Here is an 11,647-nt window from a genome sequence, read left to right as displayed (position 1 = left end):
GTTTAGGAGGCGGGCGTCTTTCAGGAAGAGGATTAGGGTGGTTTCGGATACGGGATCGTTGGAAAGGGCGTCACGAATGGAGAAGCTGATGTTGTAGTGGGTTCGTAGGTTGTGGTATTCTGGGCAGGTGGTGATAATGTGCTCTGCCGTGAGCCTTACATTGCAGTGCAGGCAGGAGGGTGGGCTGCCGCGGGTGATGCAGTGGGCGTGGGTGAGACGAGTGTGACCAACCCTGAGGCGGGATAGGGCTCTCTGCTCTGTCCGATCTGGTCGATCTGTCCACCGGGACAAATCCCCCTTGATCTTGGAGAGGTAACCTCCAGAAGATCTCCAGTGACCTAATAGATGTTCCTGGAGCCTCCCCCGGAATAAGGTGATCAGGTCAGCGGATGGGACCTCCGGTATGTACCGTGGTGACTGTCTGCCCATGGCTGCCAATTCATCGGCCTTTTCGTTCCCCGGGATCCCGCTATGTAATCCAGATCCAGAATCCTGCTTCAGATTTAGACTCAAAATCTCCGTCAGTAGTTCACCACGTTCAGAATTTTTCTGTCATAATTCTGGTTCAAAATCCATGTTCAGATTCAGTATAAAGGTCTGAGAACAGAGGTCACGTGTTGAGTTTTAAATCGACCATGTCGCTCGCTCAATTCCCTTTGCGCATCGTATTTCTCTTGTACTCTCTCGTATATGAGCAAACTGTACCGGGTTGCCAGCATACATTTTGTTATTTTGATGAGAAGTTTTATCACATTAATCTATCGTATGGGTTGGACATTTCATGGATTCCAATGAACAATGAAAAAATATTCAACTTTCACAAAGATTGAATGTGTTTGGCAGCCTTGTCGAGCCAATTTTATTTCTCTCTCCTTTTTCAGAATGCTATCAGGAAGTCAAAACGAAATGGCGGATGCATTGAAACCGACTTTGTTTCACAGAAAAACACAAGACTTTATTTTTATAGCGATAACATATATGTTTTTATGTACTAATCGCATCTAAACTAAATTATCTAGATTTTGTAACAGTAGATTTATGATACAAGCCTTCAAAGCCGAGATATTCGATTACTGTGTATTTCACACAGCGAAAAGTGCACAAATCTAACCAAGCAGTTCTAGATTTTCACTAAACTGAGGATATTTACCTTTGATTGGCGAACAACAAATCCTAATAGTTCTTTAGAAAACTTTTAGAGCCATTAGAACGGCTTTTAATTATTTGAGATTATATCACACTACTGAAAATTTTACCATAAAATTGTGATCATATTTCCGATGGCATGTAGTAAAAAATATGTTGATTCATTAGATACAACAGGATATATTCACGATCAAAAACTTATCACTCTCTCAGAGGGTAAATTTTGAAAAGGCACCCCATAGTAAAGTAAGTCGTATTCACGACAATATAAAAAATATATGTGACACGACAATATAAAAAATATATGTAACTTGTAACCGAAAATATAAAAACTTTCTTGGCCATCCACCCATCGAGAGTCATTTTTAACATACGAGAGAGAGCAAGGAGAGAAATGTAGTACTCAGAGCGAGGCACGTGGTTATACGCGACCTACTGGACTCAGCTCTTAAGCTCAGAATTCTGCTCGAGCAGAATACAGTCTCTGAATTCAGTTGTAGAGTTTAATAAAAAAAAATCAGTTCTTTGCTGCTGCTGGTTGAAGTCGACTGCTCGCCACGACATCCGAAATGGTCTTCACCAAGAAGTCCAGTTCAGCTCAAAGCACAAGAGTTTATCTTTTACACTCGTCCAGTTAAACATCAGGACTGATATTGTTGAACATTTTTTCATAATTTGCTGATCATATCTTTGATGGCTTGGAGAAAGAATTTAGTTATTGGAGAAAGAGTTAAGTTTAGTTCAACTCGAGATATGATTAAGTTCTACCCATTCTTTCACAGGGTGAATTTAGAAAAGGCGTTCCGAAGTTAATAAGACTTATTTACGTCAAAAAATATTTGAGTTAGCATAGTGTATCATACTAATGTGATTATTTTTTTCTCCATAGAATGAACTTTGGAAAAAGCAAACCATAGCGATTAATGTGATATCAAGGTTCATATCTTGGAAAGTCAGAACAAATTTGGACGCTTTTGATGTTGAAATTGATTCAAATTTGTATTACAACTGGCAAATACATAGTCACGTCTCAAGCAAAAGTTTTGCTCAACAACTTGAAAGAAAATCATTCAACAGTGCAGAAAATATCTCAAGATTTGCAACCCGACAAAAGCTGCTAAGTAGCCGGAGTAGATCGTCGTAGCCGAGGTATCGTCAGTTGTGTCAGTTGAATCGACTGCATTTAAACCAGCCAACCGCTGCGGCGCTGGTGCACGATGCAAAATAAGCACCAGGAACTGTGTTCGACGAAACGGCAGTGAATGTTCGTCACGTTCGTTCCGTGCTCGTTTCACGCTTCTTCTGTGGTGGTTGCGCACTTTTCCACCCGCTGGAAAGTGATCTAATTACGATGAAAAACTCACCGTGGTGAAGATGATAGTGACGACGATGACGACGATGATGACGATGATGAGGACGATGATGAAACAGTTCGGACAGCACCGGTAAGGATGTTGGACTCCAAACCCGTGGCGGTTTTCCCACTGTTTCGCTCCGGCTCGAAGCGAGGTAGGGTGGAGGTATTTTAATTTAAAAAAGTTTGAAATTTATTATGCAGATAATGAATAAATCAACTTCTAGCTTTTCTGTGATCTTTCAGTTTTTTTTTTCGCTTTGTTTACGTTGAGGATTTTCCTGCTGCTTGATGCGATGCTTTGCGCTTCAGGAAAATATCGGAAACTATTCGATAACGTTATAGCAGAAGGAAAAGATTGTTGTGGATCGCAGAAGGATGTTTCGAACTAATAAGCTAGCATTATTTATAATACTCGGACATGCTGACATTCGCTACACAAAAACAAAAAAACAAACGCACGGTTCGAAAAATGTGTTTGTCATTCGAAAACTGAATCGACGGAGTGAAAATTTTCATGTGAATAAATCATTGAGTTTCGAGCGCGCCGTATTGACGTGACCCATAACAAGGTCTCTGGAGATCTCTGCGCAGTGACAATTCTGTGAAGGAGGGTGGTGGGGACGGATTTCAAAGCTCACCCATCGTTCGAATGAGTTTACCAACGTGAGTAACATTTAATAATGTTTGGTGGCCGCATATTTACAACACTATTTACCATCGGTTCGAAAACTGACAATAGTCTCCGGTACAAACGTGACAACCGTACACAGTTTAAGTGATTTCAAATGGGTTTGAGCAAATCCCCTCAGGATCAGGGCCTCACACACACATCCGTGTTTGGTGTGCCCGGTTAGCCTATTTCCAAAAACGTTCGTTACATTCTCGGGTCGTACAATACATTGGGTCATTATGGAGGGAATCGAAATTTTCCACGCCCGCCCGCTTGGTGGACACTCGAAAACGGGACGGGGTGAGAGTACAGGACATGTGCTCATGATGTGCTCACGTGGAAATGGTGATTTTAGAGTTGCATCGTACTGTGGAAAGCAGAAAGGGTCTGGAGTACGCTTCGTGATTATGATACTCATTATCGTTATCCTCACCAATCCATCAGACATCGAATGAAGTGCTGTTGTATTTATGTTTGCTCACAATGTGCTTGGCGTAATTATAGTCATATTAGTGATTGACAAATGGATAGAATTGATCCTCATCGCTATGAAGGGTTGGCAGTGCGTACATCAGAAAGCCATTGAAATGATTTATTGCTTCGCTTGCCCGTGGCTCTGAATTACCTAACATATTGAAATATTTAAAGCATTTTTGTTGTGAATACGACTTACTTTACTATGGGGTGCCTTTTGAAAATTTACCCTCTGAGAGAGTGATAAGTTTTTGATCGTGGATATCTCCTGTTGTATATAATGAATCAACATAATCGGAAATATGATCACAATTTTATGTTGTGTGACATAATCCCAAATAATTCAAAATTAAACTTTTCTGAAATGTTTTGTATAAACGAGTATCAAAAAGGATAATTCAAAAGGCGCGTTTGCCTTTCTCGTATTTTTAAAGCTCATAGCTCAGTGATCTGTGAAAGGATTTATATAATCTAACTACCAATAGAATCGAAAATTTGAAGCATTGAAGTATTTCAATAGTACACTATTGAAAAACCTGTCTCATTTGACCCATGTCAACACCAGCCAATCAGAACGCGTTCTGAGGAAGAGAACAAAATATCTGCTGCTGTACAACAAATCGTTCGAGAAAATGTTCCGAACAGTGCTTAATAACATAGTGAGTTCTACAATTTGGTCCTTCTGAAAGGCAGAAACGAATCCCTACAGCATATTGATAGTTTTTTTTTTCAATAAATTATGCAAATCCGAAATGAAATAATCGACATTAAGTTTCTGTATGCGGCTATTTTTATAGCCGTTAGGACCGCCCATTAGTGAAAAAGCTACAAACGAAATCACGTAAAAAGAAAGCTCTTAACAAAAATTGGATCAGTTTGGATTCTATCGCCACTGCGAGCAGATGTATTTTGTGTCGTTTGCAAAGCTAGTTTCGTCTCCGACAAGAGCGATTACGTCACAGCTGCCAGTCATTTGCGTTGATGAAAAAACAACGGTGGAGAGCATCACACAAAATCAGCCGTTCTAATGGCTCTAAAAGTTTTCTAAAGAACTATTAGGATTTGTTGTTCGCAAATCAAATGTAAATATCATCAGTTTAGTGAAAATCTAGAACTGCTTGGTTAGATTTGTGCACTTTTCGCTGTGTGAAATTCACAGTAATCGAGATCAAGTGAAGCCTTCTTTGTTTTTGAGAAAAATGAGAATTACGCAATTTGACCCTTCTGAATGCTAGAAACGAATCCCTATAGCATATTGATAGTTTCCTTCAATAAAATAAATAAACTCAATTCTACATACAATTCTACATTGATCAACTAATAGATATTCGGAAGTGTTAAGGAACATGTCAGTTGTTTTCGTATTCACGACATCCAGTTATGTCTCTGACATTACCCACCCGCCTTTTTTCGGTTGCAAGTTACATCACAGAAAATCCAATAAAGCTACCGCTTGTTTGGCAGCCTTGCTGAGCCGATTTTATTTCTCTCCCATTTTTCGTTACGTAACCAGAAAACGGGAGCAGAAAAAATGGCGCTTGCATAGAAATCGACTTACCTTCACAAAAATAACATTCACTTCATTTTTATCGCGACAACACCTATGTTTTTATGCACTAATCGCATCTTAATGAAATTATCTAGATATTACCAGGAAATATTTTTGATTCATGCCCTTGAAGGCAAGATATTCAATGAACAAGTTGAAAGACGGCGTTTTCAGCTATGCAAATCTTCCTTCAGAAAAAAAGACTTTCTCGACCGCTAAAGTCAATGGATCATTCTGAAATTTTCACAGAATAATCTAAACTAATTTTCTAAGAGATTGTCAGCTGGGTTTTTTTTATATTTCTCATCGTTTCTGAGAAAATCAGATTTGAAGCGTGAAAATAACCTTCTGAATCACCCTAAAACACACTGGCCTCAGATCTTAATTTTGAGTTTAGAATTTAGTTCCAAAGTTCAGTTCCAGATTATTGGTTCTGAGTTAAGAACAATGACTCTGCAACACAATCCTAAATATGGATTCCGAAACTGGATTCTTGGCTAGATTTTGGAACTGAATTTAGATCCTTAATTCATGCTCGAGATTCGAATCCAGAATTCTGAAGATGAAATTTCAAAATTCGTGAACAATATTCAGGATTCAGGATTTTAAATTTGACTTCAAGAATTTAATTCCCGAGATCAGTTTCAAAATTTAATTCGTAAATTCAGTTTCAGAATTCATTTCCAGAATTCAGAACCTGCATGTTAAAAACAAAACTCTGAACTTCAGTGAATTCAGTTGATTTTTTAAGGTTCGGAGTTCAAGCTTAGAATTTAGTTCTAGAACTAAAACGGGAACCTAAATTTTGAACTCATAGTTCCATAACTATAGAACTAAATTTATGACTTGATCTCTGGACTCTGAGCCTGTCCCAGATTTCGAATTCAGTTCTTGAATCAAGCTCCAGAATTCACTCCTGCACACCAAAAAAAAACACTAGAATTTCACAGCTTACGATGTAATTCATGGAGATCTAATGTTTCGAATAACGAAAAATTTCATTTGTTATGACTTAATGTAAGATTAGCATGAATTTTACTGATTTTGACTGTAACTTGCATTCTGCTAGCAGGTGCGATTATATGCAATTAAATACACCTTTTACCAGCCAAGCAGATGGCTTAGGCGATTAACAGACGTACTTTGTGATCCAATGATTCCCGGTTCAAGTCGCGCCGGTCGCTATCAGGTTCCGTTTTCTTCATTGAATTCATGTCATGGAATTTAAGACATAATATTAAAAGTTCTTGCACGTAAACTTGCGTGAATTGTGACGCTCCATTTTTGTGCATCTAATAAAATGTATAATCACAGGGGTTTTTCGAAGTGTGTGGCTCAGAATTTTAGTTCTGGTGTAGATTAATAAATGAAAGCAAGAAAGACTGAACAGTTGTTGAATATTGAATAAATTCCGCAACTAGGTTATTTTTGAACCATTGAAAATATTCCCGTAAGATTATATGAAATTTTTCTTTACCTAATATCTAAGTCTTAAAAACAGAAAAAGACGGGTGGGTAATGTCAGAGACATAACTGGAGGACGTGAATATGAACAAAACTGACATGCTTTTTTTACAGCTCCAAGTATCAATAAGCGTTAATATTATTTGCTTGATTGTGTGAATTTTACAACTTCTACTGCTTCGCTTCTATAATTCTAACGGAGGATCTATTTTTTTTATTTAAAAGATATTTTCATTCAGGCCTAATTGAGTACACGCTTTACGTGGCCGATTAAGCCGATTTTTTGAATTATTTTTTTTTTGTTCGTGGCTCGTCTCGTCATCTATTGCCGCATCGGTGCTATTGTTGTTGATTCCCGTCTTGAGTTCGTTGCTAGTTGCTGTAGATGCGCCTTGTTGTACATTGGTTGCAGTTGCTGGTTGGTTGGAGAGTAAGTTGTTAACTAACAGTTCGGCTGAAAAGTTCGTATCGTTTAATAGAAACACACATTTTTTTCCAAAATTCGTTTTTATTATTCAACATAATTGCCATCAGAGGCGATACAGCGATTATAGCGATCTTCCAACTTTTCGATACCATTTTTGTAGTACGATTTGTCCTTTGCCTCAAAATAGGCCTCAGTTTCAGCGATTACCTCTTCATTGCTCCTAAATTTTTTACCAGCGAGCATTCTCTTGAGGTCTAAGAACAGGAAAAAGTCACTGGGGGCCAAATCTGGAGAATACGGTGGATGAGGGATCAATTCGAAGCCCAAGTCGTTCAATTTCAGCATGGTTTTCATCTACTTGCGACACGGTGCATTGTCTTGATGAAACAAAACTTTTTTCTTCTTCAAATAAGGCCGTTTTTTTTTAAATTTCGTCCTTCAAACGCTCTAATAACGCTATATAATAGTCACTGTTGATGGTTTTTCCCTTTTCAAGGTAGTCGATGAAAATTATACCATGCGAATCCCAAAATACGGACGCCATAACCTTACCGGCCGATTGTTGAGTCTTTCCACGATTTGGGTTCGGTTCATCGCGTGCAGTCCACTCAGCTGACTGTCGATTGGACTCAGGAGTGAAGTGATGGAGCCATGTTTCGTCCATTGTTATATATCGACGAAAAAAATCGGTTTTATTTCGATATAACAGCTCACGCGGCACCCATTTTGCACAAAGCTTTCTCATATCCAAATATTCGTGAATAATTATTAGTTAATCTAAACACTGTTTTTATCAAGCGATTCGCTATTATAAATTACATAAAATAAAATATATTTATTTTGTACATGATCTTATAACTATTTCAGGTTTGTTTGTATTAGTTCGTCACTTTTATTCAATATAAGATAGCTGGCTATTGGTTGAACTCATGGAAGAGAAAGGAGTCTAACATAAAATAATATTTAAATTGGATCTCCAATGGACTTAATGAAATGATAAAGAAGTTTCATGTAAGGAAGGTCACGAGGGCAAACCTCTTTGTTTGATCTCATTATTTAAACAGCAGAATCCTATCATCGATTCGTACAAAAATCGTTCTATAATGTGATTTGTTCAACTCACGCCTACGATGGCCAACATTAATCACAATGCATCTTCTGGTAAACAATATCAGAACTTTTGATCCTGTTTACGATATAGCTAGAACACTCTTATGCGTTCCAACATTAAATCATTTGGCAAGCAATAATGTAGTTACCCAATTAAGCACGTGACTCGGAATGACGAATGCATGTGCATGTGAAAACATCACACAAAACAACTCGTTGCGCGCCAAAAGATTCTTTCAACGATCTAGTATTCCTTTCTTCGACGGCCAACCACTTATGCAACTCGTTATGCTCTAAACACCTATCGATGATCTAGCAATCATTGGCGACTTTTTCAGTGGAAAATTCCATTGTCCATACAAAATAACTTTATTGGTTTTTCCCACTTTTACGGTAAGTTTTCCTAGTTTTTTTGATGTACGAACCCGGTGGGGGTAAAAACTGATCAAACGAAAAAAAAGCATCTCAATCCGTCCATCCGTTCTTACGTGATGCGATTACAAAGAATGATCTCTGCATTTATATATATATATATATATATATATATATATATATATATATATATATATATATATATATATATATATATATATATATATATATATATATATATATATATATATATATATATATATATATATATATATATATATATATATATATATATATATATATATATATATATAGATTTAAAGCAAAACTTTTTTTTTCCTTTGCAAACTTCTGTTTCCGTTAGTAAATAGAGATTGCTGTTCACGACAAGCGCCACCGGTGATTTTTTTTTGCTATGTTTGATGCCTGTTATTAAGTAACATTGTACACCCAAACCTCCGTTTACGTAAACTTTTTTTACGTTACCTCTTTTTACGTAACTCGTTTTACGACATAAATCCCAAATAACGTTATCTTTTTTTACGTTGAAAATACTTCGTAAAAAGAGGTTTTCGCATACAATGAAAATCATTTCCGGCTCTTTTATATTCCATGGAAATTAGTACAATATGGGTATTTTCGGAACGGATTTGATGAGTAGATGTCGGAAAACGATGTTTGAGGTGGTTCTGAATTCCAAGATGGCTGTAGTAAATATACCGAAAAAAAAAAACAAGAAGAGCATTATTGAAAACCCGTCAAATAGGATGATTATCCGGATAAGGATGTGAGTCGACAATGTTTAGTTTGCAAGATAACTAGGAAACCCTTGCAGAATAAATAAAAGTAAATACACTGTTATTATAGTGTATACAGTAATGGTTAGTATCTATTTAAGGTATGAGAAATAATTGCATTTTCAATAAAGTATATATCTGTATAAAATAAATAAAAAATATTATTCTGACGGGAAAAAATGAGAGGGTAGTTGGTAACGCAATGAAAACGCAAACTTAATACCAGCGTTGCGGACGGAATGTAACGCAATGAAAACGCTAAATGTGTGAGCCGCATGTTCTTCGGGCGATAAAATTGCGCTAGAATTCAGTTAGTGAAGCGTAGTTGTAGAGAATAGACGGCGAAACACTTTCTGCTTACAATTATCCGTTCAAGAAAAAAAAATTCTAAGGCGGTTACGACAATGGCGACTTCCGATTCATTGATATTCCTGGATTGCTGATCGTGTGCTATATTGTATTAATATTTTCGAAATGGGAAGAGTCGCCTAAAACAAACTATGTTGTGCCTCTAAAAATCACATGATATACTGTGAGTCCAAGTATTTCACGCTGTACTCCAGTACTTGCACACTTGATAAATAAAAAATTTATTGTAATCCGTGCAATGTTTTATGTAATGTAAAATTATATTGGCTACATTTTGCAAATATTATTTAATTTAATTCTCAATTTATTGAGTAACTAGATCATCATTCATCGAGCTGAGTTGAATGATATATAACGATAAGTGTCTCCTAGCTTTAAACAAATTTTTATTTTCATTCAAAACTATATTCTTTCTATGGAGAAATGCAAACATAATGGAATTTACACGACTCAACACTATAAAATCCGTAAAAATACCCATATTATGAGGGTTTTCAAGGAATATCAATAAACCGGAAGTCGCCATCTTGGAATTCAGAACCACCTGAAACATAGTTTTCCGACATCTACTCATCAATCCCCTTCCGAAAATACCCATATTGTAAAGGTTTTCAAGGAATATTAATAAACCGGAAGTCGCCATCTTGGAATTTGATGCTGCTTAGAACATCCTTTTCCTGTAAATACTCATAAAGGTGTTTCGGAAAGTATCAACATTGTGGCATATCTACGGATTTCTGCTTTCTCTGCGGATCTACTTTTCAGAACTTATTGAATATATAATTTTATTTATTCAGAAAACTACAGAAAATTGAAATTAAGAACTATTCAATTATCATCTCACAATTTCTGAATTCCAAATTAAACAAAAACTAACCCTATGATAAATCTACTTTATAATTGACACCAATATCATCATCATTTTGACATCAATTCACCATACCCGTACTAAAAAAATAATATTGTGAGAATTTGCAATAACCTCGATAAAGCGTAGGTCGCCGATTTGGGTTTAGCAGTAACTTGACACCTCAAATAGGAAACCTTCTCGTCAAACCCATTCCAAAATACCCATTAGTAGAGATTGGAAACAGTATCGACAACAATAATTATTGACATCCAATCATCGTTTGACGTGCTTCGTTTGACTCGTTCGAACATCAGTCAATTCAATTCAATTTATTATAAGTACCTATATTACCTTTGCTGTACTTGTTTAAGTTAGATGTTTCCAAACTCTTTGTTTACTTTCTTACAGCAGAGCAGTATTACAGCAGCTTCCCCATATTGTTTTGAGTCACTTCACTTGAAATTAATCAATTAGTCAATTAATCTTCTTTTTCAGACCAATAGACTTCACTTTTGCTAACCATCAATGAAAACCTCATGGTGTCACGATAACGACATTTTCACACAGCTTCAAAGAAAACTGTTTCTTATTGTGAATTATGTTTGTAGCGAAAAATCCAAAGCAGAAACAGAAAGACATGCACACACATTAGCGGCCTAAAATTACAACTACATATGCGATTGCGACAACGACACCGACAGTCAGTTCAAGTCCTAATACTTTGACTACTTTTCGCGTAATCATATTTTCCATACACACATTTGTGTCAACTAAACCGCAATATTGAAAAGTCACGCCAAGACAGGGTAAATAAACATCATGCTTTGAACAGCCAATCGCTGAAAGTACGCTCAAATAACTCAGTTCAAGTGACATAACCAACATGCGTAGGTAAGCAGAATCGCAAATAAATTTTTCAATCCGTTCTCACGAGTGGTGCCGTAAAATTCACTCCATTCTATTCAAATCCTAAATCTATTGAAATGTCCTCCAGTGGTGTCCTATTAAAGGCGTTCGGAACGGTGTGACGATACGGGGAAAATTCACAACCCCAACGGTCAC

Source organism: Malaya genurostris, chromosome 3 (genome assembly GCF_030247185.1).
Source record: "Malaya genurostris strain Urasoe2022 chromosome 3, Malgen_1.1, whole genome shotgun sequence".
Lineage (NCBI taxonomy): Eukaryota > Metazoa > Arthropoda > Insecta > Diptera > Culicidae > Malaya > Malaya genurostris.
The sequence above is the reverse complement of the archived record's forward strand: the minus strand, read 5'-3'. Positions refer to the sequence as shown.